Genomic DNA, 5,633 nt, shown 5'->3' with positions numbered 1-5,633 from the left:
ACTAACATTTTATCATTTTTTGTAATTCTTGGATATGTTACTAATTTCGACAATCATTTTTTATAATTTAAGCGCCTCTTATCGCCTTCCTCCTTACTTTAATAATCACATTGATATATTGTCTTGGCTGATTATTTTATTATCAACACACCAATCAGTTAACTCACATTTCATCATTTTTCGTTATTCTTGGATATCTTACTAATTTCGACAATAATTTTTTATTATTTAAACCATTCTCATCGCCCTCTCTTACTAAAAATAACTTTGGTACATTCTCTGGACTGATTATTTCATAAAAAGCACAGTTATCGATTTATTTAGATTTCATCATTTTTCATAATTTTAGGATATGATACTAATTTCGACAATCACTTTTTATATGTTTAACCCACACTATTAACCACTCACTATTAAAATAATAACTTTGATATATCATCTGGGCTGATTATTTCATTTCAAACACACCAATCAATTAACTCACATTTCGTAATTTTTCATAATTCTTGGATATGTTACTAATTTCGACAATCATTTTTTATAATTAAAAACCCACATTATGCCCCCCCCCCTCCTACTAATATGAGAACTTTGATATATTGTCTGATCTGATTATTTCATTGCAAACACACCAATCAAGTAACTCACATTTCATCATTTTTCATAATTCTTGGATATGTTACTAATTTCGACAATAATTTCCATAACTTTAACTCACTATGTCGCCGCCTCCCCCCTTGCTTAAATAATAACTTTGATATATTGCCTGGGTTGATTATTTCATTACAAACACATCAATCAATTTCGGGTATTCTCATAGTATATATGTTCCACCTATCTTATCCAATCCGAGTGACGCCGCATATTCTGCTAGTATATATCTTTCACCTATCTCATTCGATCCCGGGCGACACTGTGTATTCTGCTTCTATATGTTTTCCACCTATCTCATTCAATACTGGGCGACGCTTTCTGCTACTATATATTTGCACTTATCTCATTCAAACTCGGGACTGACTTCATGACCGCCACCCCACTATTAAAAATATACATGAAATAAATTAATGTTTAAATCATAAACTGTTTCAGCCATTTCTGGGACTGACTTTATATTCCCACCCCACTGCTAAAAATATACATGAAATAATGCAACGTCTAAATAGTAAACAGTTTCAGCCCTTTCCGGGGCTGACTTCATATCCTCTGCACCCCACTGTTATAACTATACATCAAATAATAAATAATGTTTAATACGTAAATGGTTTCAGCCATTTCCGAGACTGATTTCATATCCCCCACACCACTGTTAAAAATATACATGACATAAAGTAATGTTTAACTCGTAAACGGTTTAATTCTTTTCTGGGACTGACTTCATTTCTCCTACCCCAATATTTAAAATATACTTGAAATAAAATAATGTTTAAATCATAAACTGTTTCATCAGCTTTTCGGAATTAATACATAAAAACATTTACACGGTTAGAGATTAGGCAACCATTGCTTTAACATGAATTTCTGAGTGTGGTACCAGTCTCAGCATTCTAGTGACTTAAATTCTCCCTTTTTTGGTCTTGGTTAATGGAGGAGAAATCCTTCATTACTGATACAATTTTTATTTTTGTTACTGACAAGAGTGCCCCTTTTGGGGAACTGGTTTCCCCCCAATTTTTAACCGGCCTTATATCCAACTCTGCCCTTGTGGAGAGGCAAGTAGACAAAAAAAAAAAAAAAATAATCAGAAGGGACATTTTCCACGGCATCTTATAATTAATTAGAAGAGACATTTCCAGTGCATTTTATAATTAATCAGAAAGGAAATTTCCAGGGCATTTTGTAATTAAATAAGAAATTACTTTTCCCAGTTACTTTTATAATATTAAAACTTTGTTACATTAAATATAGTACCTATTTACAATGCCTCCCCATGGGACAGATATAGATACCAGGGTCGTTTTTTAACGTGGAGAAAAGGGACAAAAAATTGTCTTAATCATAAAGGATTTCTCCTCCACTGAGATAGAAGAAATTGAAATGTTGCATCTAAAGAACAGATACTACACTTTGATCTTGGCCAAAAGGCCAAGAAGAACAAATCATTTTTATTAGCTTTTCCTCAATAGCGACACCAATTTTTGTTTTTGTTTTAATGGAATTTCATAACAATTAAACGACCCGGATGTAAGCGTGACACACAAAAGAACACAAATGCTATCATATCAATATATAGATAACTAGCGGGACCTGTGGAAATTCCACAGTGGACTCTTTCATATGTAATATATTGATGTTGGCATTTTTGTGGATGTCCAGCGTAAATGGGGACACCCTGATATTATTGCAGTTCTTTTGTTAAAACTGCAAAAGTATATATCTTAGCTAGTAGGGACGCCCGGCATAGCCTGGTCGTAAAATATGCTTTAATATGATATTTTAATTTATGCAGATTTCGTATATATTGCTATAAGAGTCAATTTTCGATCCATTCTTATATATTATAAACCTGAGATTTCAAAAATAAAAAATATATCCATATGGCTTGGGTGCATCAGCTATAATCGAAACCGAAACCAAAACTTATGAAGAAAAAAGAATGTATGCATATATATAACTTAAGTTCTTTCAGCTATAATCGAAACTGAAACCAAAACTGAGGAAGAATTCTTGGTAAAATTATTTATTACAAGAAATTGAAAGGCATAACAATTAAAAGACAGACACTCCGAAGAAAAATAAATAAATGTGATACAGAAAATAACACACACGCTATCATATTAATATATTGATTAAAATATTGTACTCATGCAGAGAGTGATCCAGACATAACACAGCGCATGCACATGCCCGGCTTCCCTCAGAACATGACGTCAACAGCCGGAGTAAGCCGAGCGTCACAGAGGAAATTAAGCTGTCTGACGTAACATAAAGCTGAGCCAATGACAATGTACAACGATGGTTTTCAACGCAATGCACATTCGTGTGAGTTGAAAATTCAAAGCAGCAGACGACAATTTGGAAGAGGAAGAAAAGAAAACAAATTAGTAAAAAAAAAGCAAAAAAAAAACCTCACAATTCTGTACTTTCATGTCAGAAAAAAAAACATGAATTTTACAGCCTTAAGTGAGCAGCTGAAAACACCAGCTGGAGTTATCGATTTTGTCAAGAAAAAATTTACTGGCACGGACGAAAACTTGTGCATCAAGTGGACACAGGTGCAATCTTATCATAAGAGGAAAGGTAAGCGATGGCTATGTCTGAAGGTGTCAGGCTACCAAATGCCGAACCTTTACATCATTCGGACTGATAACTTTTTAGGAAAGTCTTGGCTGAGAATCGCCATCATAATAAAAATCATCCACTTGTGGGCGTTCGAGCGAGCAACACAGAAAGATCTCCAGCACGAATGCGGAATACGATCCACGCACACACACGATTAATAAAACAAAGGTCTGAGGAAACAAAAACAATATCTGTTTTAGTATATATATATAAAAAAACTATCCCACGCAGTTTTGTTTCAACTTTTCTAGTTTTCAGGTTTTTTCTTGAAAAAAAAAAAAATAATACCAAAAAAAAAAAACAAAAATAAAAAAATTGTTTTAAATTTTTGAAAAAAAAATTACAAAAAAATTCCTTGAAAGTATTTATTTGACTTACCTTCAAACCTTTTCTCGAACAAAAAAATCTTTAACATTATTTATTTTAAAATATATATATACATATATATATAGCAAAAAAAAGAAAAAAATTGTTATAACATTTTTCTTTACAGTTAATAAAATTTAAAATTTAAAGTAGGTTTTCTTTTCTTGTTATGCTTTCATCTGCGACGCTCGACTTAATTTCCTCGGCGACGCTCGGTTTACTCCGGCTGTTGACGTCATATTCCGGAGAAAGCCAGGCGGACTCTGATTTACGTCTGGATCACTCTCTACATGAGTATCTAAAATATTTTATGTACCAGAAACAGTTTTTTCATGAAACCAAATGTTGTAATAAAAATAATTTATTTAGAAAAAGGAACTCATTTTCGTTTCGCTAATAACGTGTTGCTAACTTCGAGGTTTCATAACATATGCATCCGGGCTTTTGTTTACATGTTATAGCAATTAGTAATAGCAATGATATTTTAATGAACGAAGACATCAGCGTCTCTCTCTACCCCTCTCTCTCTCTCGTCCTCTCTCTCTCTCTCTCTCTCTCTCTCTCTCTCTCTCTCTCAATAAACAAATGTAAAGAAAATAAACAATGAAAAAAAAAAAACAAATAACTGCTCAATTTTTTCTCCCCTCTGGCCGAGAGATGTGTGTTATAGCTTTTTTTTTTTATTACGTAATAACTTAAAATCAATTATTTCTTGACAACTCTTGTAAGATAAGATCCTAAATTTTATAGAATTAAAAACAAATATATTTGTGAGAACATGCTAATCCAATAGAACCTAGAGCGTTCATAAATGTATATTCCGAAATTAAATGTCTATTCCAGAATAAAATCTCAACCAATCAAATTTGCCAGAAAGCGTGACACACAAAAGAACACACACACTAGTGTATTAATATATAGATAATAATAATAATAATAATAATAATAATAATAATAATAATAATAATGATGATAATGATGATAAAGTAAATATAGAATAATAAAGTATACAAGTATTTTATATTTAAACATTAATTTAAAAAACAATTATTTATCTCTATCATAAAAGCAAACATACGTGTGTCCGACTTGCTTCAATAATCACGCATGCAAATTTGTTAAACGAAGAAAAGAGGGGAGGTTTAATCTTTATAATCACTGAAAATTGTGAAAAAAGAAAGGAAAGGACAATCGCGTTTGCACATTTAGTGTTTATGAGAAAAGGAGCAGGGAGTCTTAATCTTAATCATAACTGATAATAATAAAAAGAAACAAAAGAATTTCCCTCATTTCTGATATTGAATGAAACGAAGATTTAATAATAATAATAATAATAATAATAATAATAATAATAAGCTTACTGTTTCTCTGGATGATTGTGTCAGATAAAGCAGTAGATCATGGCAAAAGCTCCCAAGATTGGGAGGTATAATCACAGAATTCCGCAGTTTAACGGCAACAAGTTATTCAAAGCAAACCAAACAAGTTTTTTTTTTTTTTAGAAATCTGGAAGGACGTGAAACCAAAATAGTAGCTCCTAATCCTCAAGAAGCTACAAAGTTTTGGTCAAGTACATGGTCAAGAGAGAGTTTGCACAAGGTTGATGCTGACTGGGTCGCTAGAATAAGTGAAAGACTGGAAGAGCATAAGGCCGATAGGCCACTCAAGGATAAGGGTTAAAGAGTGTAGAGTAGTCAAAAGGACAATATAGTAATCAATAGTAATGGAAGTTCGGTAAATTTGTTAACTTAAGTGGAACGGATCATCAGAAACTTGTTCACGTTGGACTTAGAGACAACCATATTATAGACAGCTGGAAAGCAGGAAAACGGAAGACAATTCCACAGGCGTGCACACTCTTTAACCCTTATCCTTGAGTGGCCTATCGGCCTTGATAAGTGGTGACGCCTATGTAAAAAAACAAAAACAAAAAAAAAACAAGAGGATATCTACATTTCTGTTGAAGATTTGCAAAAACAAATGAATTT

The 5,633-nt window shown here is 32.4% G+C and overlaps 1 pseudogene; it reads right to left on the bottom strand.

The window, feature by feature from the left end:
* Nucleotides 1-1,970: 1,970 nt before the first annotated feature.
* LOC145265806 (U2 spliceosomal RNA) lies at nucleotides 1,971-2,094 on the bottom strand (annotated as a pseudogene).
* Between the last annotated feature and the right edge of the window lie 3,539 nt (nucleotides 2,095-5,633).

Source organism: Euprymna scolopes, chromosome 40 (assembly GCF_053919585.1).
Source record: "Euprymna scolopes isolate OS-2025 chromosome 40, ASM5391958v1, whole genome shotgun sequence".
Taxonomy (NCBI): Eukaryota; Metazoa; Mollusca; class Cephalopoda; order Sepiida; family Sepiolidae; genus Euprymna; species Euprymna scolopes.
This window is presented reverse-complemented; position numbering and strand designations above follow the sequence as displayed.